Source organism: Macaca thibetana, chromosome 10 (genome assembly GCF_024542745.1).
Source record: "Macaca thibetana thibetana isolate TM-01 chromosome 10, ASM2454274v1, whole genome shotgun sequence".
NCBI classification, from domain to species: Eukaryota; Metazoa; Chordata; class Mammalia; order Primates; family Cercopithecidae; genus Macaca; species Macaca thibetana.
This window is the reverse complement of record NC_065587.1, coordinates 71,349,673-71,363,723: the sequence shown is the minus strand read 5'-3', so window position 1 is coordinate 71,363,723 and position 14,051 is coordinate 71,349,673. Positions and strand designations below refer to the sequence as shown.

Here is a 14,051-nt window from a genome sequence, read left to right as displayed (position 1 = left end):
CGTCCCCTACTCGGGGACGAGCCTCCCCAGCGCTGGGTGGGCCGTGCATCCTTTCCTCCCACCCGGAACGGGAGCGTTTCCTTGCGCGCTTTGGCGCAGACCCTGCTGGTAACGTGGCTTGCGCAGCTTTCTTCGTACTACTAATTTTATTTATTATTTTTTAAAATGACGGTGTCAGGCAGTGACGTGCGAAAGAAAGACGCTCCAACGTCCTCCTAGGCCAGTTTCTTGTTGCTGTGCTGCACGGGACCCAGCTTCTTTTGCTGGCCACGTGTTGCTCCTCCGCTTGAGCGGCCCTGAATTCTGGGCACCGGCGAGCGCCAAGTGAATCGGAGCTCCTTCCCTGTCCTCGAGGGCGTCTTTTGGGCTCTCAGGCGACTATTTAGAAATGAGTTTTGCTTTAATAATTAATATTAACGTTATAAATGCAAAACCTAGTTATGCTTAAGTAGCATATCCCCTGATATATTTTAAAGAGTCATTCGAAGGGGATTTTTAAAAATGCTGTATAGCTATAAACTACATTTATACATTTAATTGTTATTTTGTTAATCGATTGAGTTACTTGACAAAATCCAAGTACATAGTTCACTCACAAATCTAATATGTCAAACCTAAAAAATATGGCCGGTAAATCTTACTCACATAATTTTAATATAGTTTACAGATGTGGTTGAATTCTGTTACACATGTCGACTTAACGAATCTGAATCGTTATTCCATTTAACATTTTAAAATGGAATTGCAAAATTAATCCATACATTAGCATGTTGAATTATTTTAACCGTCATCAATACATAAAATTAGACGATTCCAAAATGTAATGGAAAATATTAATGCTAAGACTTCAATTTACTTCGTTATTTCTGTCCTTAATCCTGAATTTTCCTGGGATTACAGGTGCTTATTCACTAAACCAGGGGCTTTCAAGCAAGAAGTCAGAATGCATTAATGGACAGCATTTTAAAAAAGTAGGATTGGGTGGGCTATAATCCAGCACTTCAGGAGGCCGAGGCAGGCGGATCACTTGCAGTCAGGAGTTTGAGACCAGCCTGGCCAACATGGTGAAACCCCGTCTCTACCAAAAAATAAAAAAATTAGCGGGACGTGGTGGCACATGCCTGTAATCCCAGCTACTCGGGAGGCTGAGGAAGGAGAATCGCTTGAACCCGGGAGGCGGAGGTTGCAATGAGCTGGGATCCTGCCACTGAACTCCAGCCTGGGCAACAGAGCGAGGCTCTGTCTCCTAAAAAAAAAAAAAAAAAGGATTAAAGCGAGTAGAAATAAGAGTATGTTGCATAGAGTAAGGTGCTGTTCATTGTAAAACTTTTGTCTCAGCTCTACATACATATATAGAAATATGTACACAAATATTTTTCATATATACACATATATGTACCTATATAAACACTTTTTTGTGTTAAGTCAGAATATAAAAAACCTGAGGGTCAATCAGTGAGCCAAAAGGTAAACAGTCGTACTCTGGAAAAATTTGGGTCCTCTGGTTACAAAGGAGCTGCCATGAAGTAGTTTGCTGACTTAAAGAGATGGCTGAAGAAAAGTGCTTCTACTGATGAGATAACCAATGCTTGTGATCAGATAGGGATGTGGTATGAATACTAAAAGGATTCCTTCGGTTTTCTCATCTCCATCCCTTCAATAAAATATTTCACCCATACTTGTAATCTGACTCCAGTGTGATAACACAGGACTCCTGTTATCCTTGACACTGTTATCCAGTTATCCAGTGGGCATCTCTGCAACCTGTGGTGGAATAGACCATCTTTGCCTTCCCCTTGGACTGTTTGCTGGGTGCACTGCTCCTGTCTAGGCTCAGGTCTTCATCACCAAAGTAGACTTTTTACAAAACCTTTGGTTTCCCCTTAAAGGTACTTTCTACTGCCAGAATGATCTTTCTAAGGTAGAATATCCAATCAGGTGCTATTTGTGGGTGCTCACAGTGGCGCAAAGTGTCACCTATGGTAGTTTCCAAAAATGGCCAAGATAGACGTGTGGGTGAAGCCATCCTGTTGTCCCAGTCCCTGTCACCATCTGAGTGCAGGCATGTAAGACCCCAAACAAGACCAGCAGAACCATCTGCATCCTGTCTACCCTGATTGTGACACGTAGTACATTGTGGTTTGAAGCCACTAAATGTAGGGGTGATTTGTTAAGCAGCAGTAAATTTGAATCAGCTCACCTGGGTTCAAGCCCCAGCTCTGCCAGTACTTACAATGTGATCTTAATCACTGAATCTTCCTGAGCTTTCATTTCCTTTGCAGAATGAAGGTTGCAGTTTCGTTCATCCCTGTAACAAACATTTATTGAAGATCTCTGGTGGGCCAGGTGTGACAATGGTGTGGTACCTGGCATGTAGTGGGAGCTCAAAAAATATTAGTGATCTTTCATCTTGCTGTTTTGTCCTTTAATCAATAAATAGCACAACAAAATGTATCACCTGTTTGCAGTTGAGTCTCAGTTCTCTGCAATTATCACCTTGCATAGAAGCTACCAAAACCTCATTTAAAAAATTTTTTTAGGACAGGGTATCCTGTAGCCCAGGCTGGAATGCAGTGGCACGATCTTTGCTCATTGCAGCCTTGATTTCCTGGGCTCAAGTGATCATCCTGCCTCAGCCTCCCAAGTAGCTGGGACTACAGGCGTACACCCCCTTGCCAGACTAACTTTTGTAGAGAGAGGATTTCGCCATGTTGCCCAGGCTGATGTCAAACTCCTGGGCTTGAGCTATCTGCCTCCTCGGCCTCCCCAAATGCTGGGTTATAGGTGTGAGCCACCATGCCTGGCCTGTACATTTCTTTTTCTTTTTGAGACGGAGTCTTGCTCTGTCCCCCAGGCTGGAGTGCAGTGGCGCAACTCGGCTCACTGCAAGCTCCGCCTCCTGGGTTCATGTCATTCTCCTGCCTCAGCTTCCCAAGTAGCTGGGACTACAGGTGCCCGCCACCACACCTGGCTAATTTTTTTTGTATTTTTAGTAGACACGGGGTTTCACCATGTTAGCCAGGATGGTCTTGATCTCCTGACCTTGTGATCCACCCGCCTCGGCCTCCTGAAGTGCTGGAATTACAGGCGTGAGCCACCATGCTGGCCCCATCTCTTTTTAACACTCCCGCTTACCCTGATTCATTTCTAATACTTCATCCATTAACTGACAGAGGTAGACACATAATCTCCAAACACAGTTCAGCTTCACACAGTGAAACAGTTACATAATTCTGTTTTGCAACTTCAGTGGCAGTAGATGGACACTTCTGTCACTCTGATTAAATGTTCTTGGAAACTGGAAAATTCTCTCATTGTGTAAATTTGCCAATTTTTGATATCTCAGTCTTTTCTGCGATCATCAGTACAACAGTCTTGTTAAGAGTTGTCTTTCTTTGGCTCTTTTCAAAGTGGCCGAAGTGTCCCGATCCAGACCCCAAGAGAGTATTCTTGGATCTCAGGCAAGAAAGAATTCAGGGTGAGTCTATAAAGAGAAAGCAAGTTTATTAAGAAAGTAGAGGAATAAAAGAATGGCTACTCCATAGACAGCAGCCCCGAGGGCTGCTGGTTGACCATATTTATGGTTATTTCTTGATGATAATGCTAAACAAGGGGTGGATTATTCATGCCTCCCCTATTTAGACCAGATAGGGTAACTTCCTGACGTTGCCATGGCGTTTGTAAACTTTTATGGGGCTGACAGGAGTGTAGCAGTAAGGACGACCCGGTCTCTCTCATTGCCATCTTGGTTTTGGTGGGTTTGGCCGGTTTCTTTACTGAAACGTGTTTTATCAGCAAGGTCTTTATGATCTGTATCTTGTGCTGACCTCCTGTCTCTTCCTGTGACTTAGAATGCCTAAACTGTCTGGGAATGCAGCCCAGTAGGTCTCAGCCTCATTTTACCCAGCCCCTATTTAAGATGGAGTTGCTCTGGTTCAAACGCGTGTGATAATGAACACATTCTCATAGCCCTAGATTCAGGGAAAAGGGGACGATGTCTCAAGTCTTTGTGCTCAGGCTCTAGTGCTATGTCCTGGGAGCCATTAATCTCTGCTGTAACCTGGCTGCTTTTGGGCTGGCCCCTGAGGCCTGTGACTCTGTCCTGTGAGATACGCTGCCCAGCCAGTTGCTCAAAGTCTCTGCAGGTCTCTAGTGGTTTCATGCTGTTTGGCATCCGTGGATTCTCTCACTGAGGCATGCATGACCTTTGAGATTACCTGCCTGCCGCATAATGGGGACTAGACTCATTAAGAGCGGGGACTTGATCCTAGCTCTTGCCTCACCAATGCTGTGCTGGGTTTCCCGTGCTGTACTGACCACCACATTGGGTCGAGTGTGGGACCTCTTATTTTTTTTTCTTTTTTCTTTTTTCTTTTGAGACAGAGTCTTGCTCTGTCACCCAGGCTGCAGTGCGATGGCAGCATCCTGGCTCACTACAACCTCCACCTCCTGGGTTCAAGTGATTCTCCTGCCTCAGCCTCCTGAGTAGCTGGGATTACAGGCCTCTACCACTGCGCCTGGCTAATTTTTGTATTTTTAGTAGAGACGGGGTTTTGCCATATTGGCCAGGCTGGTTTCAAACTCCTGACCTCAGGTGATCTGCCCACCTTGGCCTCCCAAAGTGCTGGGATTACACGCGTGAGCCACCGTGCCTGACCAGACCTCTATTTTTAAAAATTTTTATTTTGCTGTTATTTTATTTTATTTTTGAGTCACCCAGGCTGGAGTGCAGTGGCATGATATTGGTTCACTGCAACTTCCACCTTCTGAGTTCAAGTGATTCTTCTGCCTCAGCCTCCCAAGTAGCTGGAATTACAGGTGTGTGCTAACACCCCCAGCTAATTTTTTTTTTTTTTTTTTTTTGAGATGGAGTTTTCCTCTTGTTGTCCAGGCTGGAGTGCAATGGTGCAGTCTTGGCTCACTGCAACCTCCACCTCCCAGGCTCAAGCGATTCTTCTGCCGCAGCCTCCCAAGTAGCTGGGATTACAGTCTTGCACCACCATGCCCGGCTAATTTTGTGTTTTTAGTAGAGACGAGTTTTCTCTATGTTGGTCAGGCTGGTCTCGAACTCCCAATCTCAGGTGATCCACCTGCCTTGGCCTCCCAAAGTGCTGTGATTATAGGCACGAGCCACCGGGCTAATTTTCATATTTTTAGTAGAGACGGGGTTTCACTATGTTGGCCAGGCTGGTCTCAAACTCCTGACCCCAAGTGATCTACCCGCCGTGGCCTCCCAAAGTGTTGGGATTACAGGCATGAGCCACTGTGCCCAGTCAAGTGTGGGACCTCTATAGCAGGGGCCGGCAAACTATCAGCCATGGGCCAAATCTGGCCTGTGGCTTGTTTGGTAGTGCTAATTAGCAAAAAACGATTTTTACATTTTAAAGGGTTGTTTAAAAAAAAAAAAAAAAGCCGGGCGCAGTGGCTTACGCCTGTAATCCCAGCACTTTGGGAGACTGAGGTGGGCAGATCACGAGCTCAGGAGCTCGAGACCAGCCTGACCAACATGGTGAAACCCAGTCTCTACTAAAACTACAAAAATCAGCCAGGTGTGGTGATGCACGCCTGTAATCCCAGCTACTCAGGAGGCTGAGGCAGGAGAATAACTTGAACCCGGGAGATGGAGGTTGCAGTGAGCCGAGATCACGCCACTGCACTCCAGCCTGGGCGACAGAGAGAGGCTGTATCTCAATTAAAAAAAAAAAAAGACACAGAGACTAACAAAATCCAAAATACTAAAAAAGATTGCTGGTCCGGGTTCTTGAGGCATGGAGCTTCATCTGTGCCACGGTCAGGGGAGCAGGAAGACAGGAAGAAACAGACATGGCACTTGTAGACGTGAGAAACGCACTTAAATTAAAAAGAAATGCAAATGACTCATTAGCAAATTAGGCGCAGCCGAAGACAGTTTAGTGAACCGGAAGAGAGAGCCAAATAATTTATCTTGAATGCAACATGGAGCAATTGGGGTCTCACTCTGTCACCCAGGTTGGAGTGTAGTGGAGCCAGGATAGCTCACTACAGCCACTAACTCCTGGGCTCGAGCAATCCTCCCATGTCAGACTCCCCAAAGTGCTGGGACTGTAGGCGTGAGCCAGGTATCTTTAAATGATGAGGTACAGAAGTAAAAGTTCTGCCAAGTTCCTGCCATTATGGAGTTTATGTTCTAGTGGCTTCAGAAAGTCACATCAGTGTGTAGTGCATCCGGAGTCCACAGTGTAGGGAATGTTGTGCTGTCTCAAAGAGGCCCTCAGTAAGAGGGGACAGTTGAGCAGAGATCTTAAGGGAGCAAGGGAGGAGCTTAAGGCGCAAGGGTGGAGATCTGGGAGAGTAAAGAGAACAATGGTAATACGGTCGAGTATCCCTAATCTGAAAATCTGACATCCAAAATACTCTAAAATCTGAAACTTTTTTTTTTTTTGACACAGAGTCTTTCGTGCTCTGTCGCCCAGGCTGGAGTGCAGTGGTGCCATTTTGGCTCATGCAAGCTCTGCCTCCCAGGTTCAAGCGATTCGCCTGTCCCAGCCTCCAGAGTAGCTGGGATTACAGGCACCCGCCACCATGCCTGGCTAATTTTTATCTTTTATTTTTAGTAGAGATGGGGTTTCACCATATTGGTCAGGCTGGTCTCAAACTCCTGACCTAAGGTGATCCACTCGCCTTGGCCTCCCAAAGTGCTGGGATTACAGGTGTGAGCCACAGTGCCCGTCCCTAAAATCTGAAACTTTCTGAGGGCTGACATGCTCAAAGGAAATGTTTATTGGAACTTCTCAGATTTTGGATTTTCTTTTATTTTTTATTTATTTTTTTGAAACAGGGTCTCACTCTGTCATCCAGGCTGAAGTGCAGTGGTGCGATCACAGCTCACTACAGCCTTGACCTCCTGGGCTCAAGCGATCCTCCCACCTCAGCCTCCCGAGTAGCTGAAACTACAGACGTGCACCACCATGCCTGGCTAATTTTTTTTGTAGACACAGGGTTTTGCCATGTTGTCCCGGCTGGTCTTGAACTGTTGAGTTCAAGTGATTTTCCTGCCTTGGTCTCCCAAAGTGGGATTACAGATGTGAGCCACCGTTCCTGGTTTATGTTTTAAAAATTTCTTATTTTTAATTTTTGTGGGTACATAGTATGTGTATATATTTATGGAGTACATGAGATATTTTGATACCAGCTTGCAATTTGTAATAATCATATCAGGGTAAATGTCTCAATCTCCCGAGTAGCTGGGATTATAGGCACTGGCACCACACCAGCTAATTTTTGTATTTTTAGTAGAGACAGGGTTTCACTGTGTTGGCCAGGCTAGTCTCAAACTCCTGACCTCGTGATCTGCCCACCTCAGCCTCTCAAAGTGCTGGGATTACAGCTGTGAGCCACTGCTCCTGGCTGATTTTTGTATTTTTAGTAGAGATGGGGTTCACCATGTTGGCCAGCCTGGTCTCAAACTCCTGACCTCAAGCATCTATCCTTTGTGTTACAGACAATTCAATTATACTCTGTTATTTTAAATTGTACAATTAAATTATTGTTGACTGTAGTCACCCTATTGTGCTCTCTAGATCTTATTCATCTAACTATATTTTTGGACCTATTGAGTATCCCCACTTTCTCCACTGCACTACCCTTCCTAGCCTTTGATAACCATCATTCCACGCTCTATCTCCATCAGTTCAATTGTTTTAATTTTAGCTCCCATAAATAAGTAAGAACATGTGAAGTGTGTCTTTCTGCGCCTGGCTTATTTCACTTAATGACCTCCAGTTCCATCCTTGTCTTTGCAAACGGCAGGATCTTATTTCTTTATTTTTATTTTTTGAGATGGAGTCTCACTCTGTTGCCCAGGCTGGAGTGCAGTGGCGCGATCTCAGCTCACTGCAGCCTCCACCTCCCGGGTTCAAGTGATTCTTCTGCCTCAACCTCCTGGGTAGCTGGGACTACAGGTGGGCACCACCACACCTGGCTAATTTTTGTCTTTTCAGTAGAGACAGGATTTCACCATATTGGCCAGGCTGGTCTCGAACTCCTGACCTCGTGATCCCCCCGCCTCAGCCTCTTCATGTGCTGGGATTACAGGTGTGAGCCACCACGCCTGGCCAACAGGATTTTTTTTTTTTTTTTTTTTTGAGATGGTGTTTCGCTCTTGTCACCCAGGCTGGAGTACAATGGTGTGATCTCAGCTCACTGCAACCTCCACCTCCTGGGTTCATGTGATTCTCCTGCCTCAGCCTCCAGAGTAGCTGGGATTACAGGTGTGTGCCACCATGCCCAGCTAATTTTTGTATTATTAGTAGAGACGGGGTTTTACCGTGTTGGCCAGGCTGGTCTCGAACTCCTGACCTCAGGTGATCCTCCTGCCTTGGCCTCTCAAAGTATTGGGATTACAGGCATGAGCCACTGCACCCGGCCAGGATCTTATTTTTTATGGCTGAATAGTACTCCATTTTGTATACATACCACGTTTTCTTTATTGATTGATTCTGTTGATGGACACTTAGGTTGCTTCCAAATCTTGGCTATCGTGAACAGAGCTGCAATAAACATGGGAGTGCAGATATCTTTTTGATATGCTGATTTCCTTTCTTTTGGGTAAATACCCAGTAGCGGGATTCTTGGATCATATGGTGGTCCTATTTTTAGTTTTTGAGGAACCTCCAAACTGTTCTCCACACTGTTTGTACTAATTTACATTCTTGTCAGCAGTATGTGAGCGTTCCCTTTTCTCCACATCCTTGCCAGCATTTGTTAGTGCCTGTCTTTTGGATAAAAGCCGTTTTAGCTGGGGTAGGCTGATATCTCATTGTCGTTTTGATTTGCATTTCTCTGATGATCAATGATGTTGAACACCTTTTCATACACCTGTGCCATTTGTATGTCTTTTTCTTTTTTTTTTTTTAAATGGAGTCTCCCTCTGTTGCCCAGGCTGGAGTGCAGTGGTGCCATCTTGGCTCACTGAACTCCCGCCTCCCGGGTTCAAGCGATTCTCCTGCCTCAGCCTCCCGAGTAACTGGGACTACAGGCGTGTGCCATCAGGCCCAGCTAATTTTTGTATTTATTTATTTTTTTTCTGAGACAGAGTCTTGGTCTGTCACCCAGGCTGGAGTGCAGTGGCGCCATCTTGGCTCACTGCAGCCTCCACCTCCCGGGTTCAGCCTCCCGAGTAGCTGGGATTACAGGCACCGGCACCACACCAGCTAATTTTTGTATTTTTAGTAGAGACAGGGTTTCACTGTGTTGGCCAGGCTAGTCTCAAACTCCTGACCTCGTGATCTGCCCACCTCAGCCTCTCAAAGTGCTGGGATTACAGCTGTGAGCCACCGCTCCTGGCTGATTTTTGTATTTTTAGTAGAGATGGGGTTCACCATGTTGGCCAGCCTGGTCTCAAACTCCTGACCTCAGGTGATCTGCCTGCCTTGGCCTCCTAAAGTGATAGGATTACAGGCATGAGCCACCACGCCCGGCCTGTATATCTTATTTTGAGAAATGTGTATTCAGATCTTTTGCCTATTTTTTAATTGGATTATTATGTTTTTTTTCTTAAAGAGTTGTTTGAGTTCCTTATATGTTGTAGATTTTGGATTTTTGAATTAGGGATGCTCAAACTGGTAAGTATTATGCAAATATCCTAAAATCTGAAAAAAGAATTCGAAATCCAAAACACTTCTGGTTCCAAGCATTTTGGATAAGGGATACTCAACCTGTACTAACCTGTGACCTCTGACTTCAGAGACTTTGCAATCCTGGGAGACTGAATATAATCAGGTGCTAAGATGCAGTTGTATGCAAGCCGACCGGAAGACAATTTGGCCCGGTGTTCCTGAGGTAGACTTCATAGCAAGAAGGGATTTAGGTATTCATAGAAGAGTATGTAGGTCATTTAGAGATGGAGGATGGAAAGATAGTGGCAGTAAAAGCCAGAAACAAGAGAAGAACCTGCTAGAGGTGTAAAATGCAACCTGGTCAGTAGTTGGACAAAAGACTGAAGGATCTAGAATGTAAGACACCTTGAATGAAAGTCAGGATGAGTGGTTTGGGTCTGATAAGACTCTTGCTTTTCCATTAAGCAGTGTTTGGAGATTCATTTGGAGGGGATGTGCAGGACAAATTGCCCACAGGGCTCTCACTGAGCAAATGTACTGCGGGGACAGCAGGGCTGAGTGGGAGCCGTGAGTTTCCCAGATGTGCTCCAGGTTCCACCTTAAAGCCAGGTGGCACATGGGGCCTATTTCTTTTTCTCTGTCCATAAGACTATTCGCCCATTGGGAAGAACCATACAGTATATCATCTGACCTTTTTCATTTAGATCAGCCTATGGCTAACTATGTCATGTTGGTGTACATTAGCCCAGGGTTTTTACTCTGGCGACACCGATGGGGACCTATGGAAGTGGAATGTGCTATTTAAATTTCAGTGCCAGGCCATGCATGGTGGCTCACGCCTGTAATCCCAGCACTTTGGGAGGCCGAGGTGGGTGGATCACTTGAGGTCAGGAGTTCAAGACCAGCCTAGCCAACATGGTGACACCCCATCTCTACTAAAAATACAAAAATTAGCCAGGCGTGGTGGTGGGTGCCTGTAATCCCAGCTACTTGGGAGGCTGAGGCAGGAGAATCGCTTGAACCTGGGAGTTGGAGGCTGCAGTGAGCCAAGATCACTCCATTGTACTCCAACCTAGGCGACAGCGAGATTCCATCTCAAAAATAAATAAATAAATAAACAAATTGATTAATTAATTCAGTGCCTTGGGAGAGCTTTGGGAAAGGAAATTGCATGAAACTACCACAAGAGGGTGGCACTTTATACTCATTTTGTGAGTGAGAAAATGCTCATATAAAATTTAAAAGGCTTTCTAGCAATTCCTGGGCTCTTTTCTCAAAAGTGGAAAGAAACCCTGCAACATTCTTTGGCAGTGAGTTACATGTATACGCAACATTTCTTTATAAAGACACAGAAGAAGGGAAGGCACCTTGGGAAGGTGGTTTAGCCCAGCATTCCTTGTCTTTTTTGGCAATGATGACGTGGCAGCTTCTGCAGCCTGGCCGTTGATTAGGATTATAGGGCACAGGGTGCTGTTGTGTTTATCCCCCGAGCCTGAGGATGTTAGATTTTATCCATGCCTGTGATGATAGCTGTTATTTATTGAGTACTTAGCATAATGCTTGGTACGTTACAGTCTTACCTCCATCAACTTGTTGAATCGTCACAGACAGATTTGGAGTTTGGTTTTATATGACAGACACAGTTCAGTGATAAGAGTTTTCTGTATCCTCTGTGTACCTCATCTACCCCAACTATGACCTTGGGCCTTTCTACGTGTTTTTCGAACTACTACTACGTTGAAAGATAAAGTATCTGGCACAACACTGCAGACAGTTGTCTTTAATAGCAATCCTCACACTCTAAAAACAAACTTGCTTAGAAGATTTGATGGTACAAAATCACACCTGGTGATTTTGCCATTGAAAATTATACTTCAGTTTTTATTCCCTAGGAATCAAAAAGGATACAGTTCCTATCTTAGTTTTGTTTATTTTTGGTTTTGAGACAAGGTCCCTCACTCTGTCACCCAGGCTGTAGTGCAGTGGTGTTGTCTTGGCTCACTGCAACCTCTGCCTCCTGGGCTCAAGCGATCCTTCCCGTCGCAGCCTTCTGAGTAGTTGGGACTACAGGTGTGCACTGGCTAATTTTTGTATTTTTTGTAGAAATGGGGTATCACCGTGTTGCCCAGGCTGGTCTCGAACTCCTGGGTTCAAGCGATCCACCTGCCTCAGCCTCCAAAATGCTGGGGTTACAGGCGTGAGGCACCATGCCTGTCCCCTATCCTTAGTTTTAAAGGCATCTCTTGAAAACAGCATATAGGATTTTAAAATCTCCATCAGATAGTCTTTGCCTTCTATCTAGAAGTTTAGTCCATTTGCATTTATTTTGATTCCTGATATAGTTTGGTTTATTTCTTTCATCTTACGTGCTTTATATTTGTTGTGCTATTTTTGTTTATTTGCCTTTTTCTTCCCGTTTTGGAGGCACTATCAACCTAATGCCACTTTTTTTTTTTTTTTGAGATGGGGTTTTGCTCTTGTTGCCTAGGCTGGAGTGCAATGGCACGATCTTGGCTCACCGCAACCTCTGCCTCCCGGATGCAAGCGATTCTCCTGCCTCAGCCTCCCGAGTAGCTGGGATTACAGGCATGAGCAACCATGCACAGTTAATTTTGTATTTTTAGTAGAGACAGGGTTTCTCCATGTTGGTCAGGCTGGTCTTGAACTCCTTACCTCAGGTGTCTGCCCTCCGCAGCGTCCCAAAGTGTTGGGATTACAGGCGTGAGCCACTGGGCCTGGCCTAATGCCACTTTTAATTAAAATTTCCACTGAAGGATTAAAAAAAAGTAAAAAAGAAGACAAAAATCGGTGTAATTTTGTAATTCTGAAAGTCTTTTTTCTTTTTTTTTTTTTGAGATGGAGTCTCGCTGTGTTGCCAGGCTGGAGTGCAGTGGCATGATCTCAGCTCACTGCAACCTCTGCCTCCCGGGTTCAAGTGATTCTCCTGCCTTAGCTTCCCGAGTAGCTGGGACTATAGGCGCGCACCACCACACCCAGCTGATTTTTGAATTTTTGGTAGAGACGGAGTTTCACCATGTTGGCCAGGCTGGTCTCAAACTTCTGACCTCAAGTGATCCACCCACCTCGGCCTCCCAAAGTGCTGGGATTACAAGCATGAACCACTACGCCTGGCCAGAGTTTTCTTGATAGAGGTCTTGTAATTATTTGAATTAGAAACTTTTCTGTTAAAGTATGTCCACAAATTCTTTGATAACCCTCCCTTCAAGAAGTGAAGCCTAATTCCCTTCCCTTCCAGTGTGAGCTAGACTTAGTGACTCAGTTCTAATGAGTAAAAGTGGTGGAATTGATAGTGTGACTTCCGAGACTAGGTCATAAGAGGCATTGGGCTTCCTCCTTGCTCTCCCTCTCCGATCACTTGCTCTGGGGGAAACCAGCAGCCATGTTGTGAGGACACCCAAGAGGCCCACATGGAGAGTAACCACGGTCGCCTGTCAATAGCCAGCAAGGAACAAAAGCCTCCTACCAATAGTCATGTGTAAGCCATGTTGAGAGCAGATCTTTCAGTCCCAGTTAGACCTTCCAATAATTGTAGCCCTAGCTGAGAATTTGACTGAAATATCCAGAACCACATCTGCCTAGTTAAGCCACTCCCAAATTTATAACCCACAGAACAGAAACCACGTACAATAATACATAATTGTTTATTGTTTTAGGCTGTTATGTTTTGGGAATAATTTGTTATGCAGCGTTAGATAACACATACATTCCGTCACATAAAATTACACTTCCTCAGATCAGGATGGTTTGTTTGTGTTTGTGGTGGGTATTTATGTGTATTAGTAACCAGTGGAGGCCTGACAGTAATCACTAGGGGGCCAATGGCTCAGGCAGGCAGAGTGTTCCCTTCCTCAGGGCCTGGTATTCTGATGCAGAAGGCCAGGTGTTGGCGTGGTGGCCATCTTGGGGCCTTCTGGTCCTGATTGGTTGGGTTACAGTGCCAGGATCCCTGTATTGAGGCCTCAGGTAGGTTAGCTTGGGGGAAGGCATATGACACACAGGCAGTTTTGGATTTAGGAGTTGGACCTGGGTTCCATGGAAATCAGGCATTGCAACATCTTCGTTAGCCTTGCCAGGAGATAGATTGGTGTGAAATAATTTATCCTGTTTCTCCTGGTCACGTGTCCCTATTATTCCATTGCAGTTCGTATATGTGAAGTTTTGGTGCTGGATTGAGAAGGGAAAGGATTTGGGAGGGAAGTTAGAAATTATTTTAATTATACAGCTTATGGAATTGCTGTAAAAATCTTCATCTCTCTACCAGGGCTTTACCTGAGTTTCTGGGTCTGGAGGATTCTCCTGAGAACCCCTGGGGACCTGGTTGGGTGGTGGCTGTAACAGCAGATGAGGTTAAGGTGGCAGACTGTCTTTAGAACACTCAGAGACATGGGTGAGAGGGTCCCTTGATCCTGAGGCCACACTGCTCACCTGGGTCTG

At 45.3% G+C, this 14,051-nt stretch overlaps 1 protein-coding gene across 1 annotated transcript in view; it reads left to right on the top strand.

The window, feature by feature from the left end:
• The window catches only part of SNRPB (small nuclear ribonucleoprotein polypeptides B and B1), a 350,333-nt gene that overhangs the window by 156,139 nt on the left and 180,143 nt on the right, over positions 1-14,051 (top strand). The window lies entirely within an intron of this gene.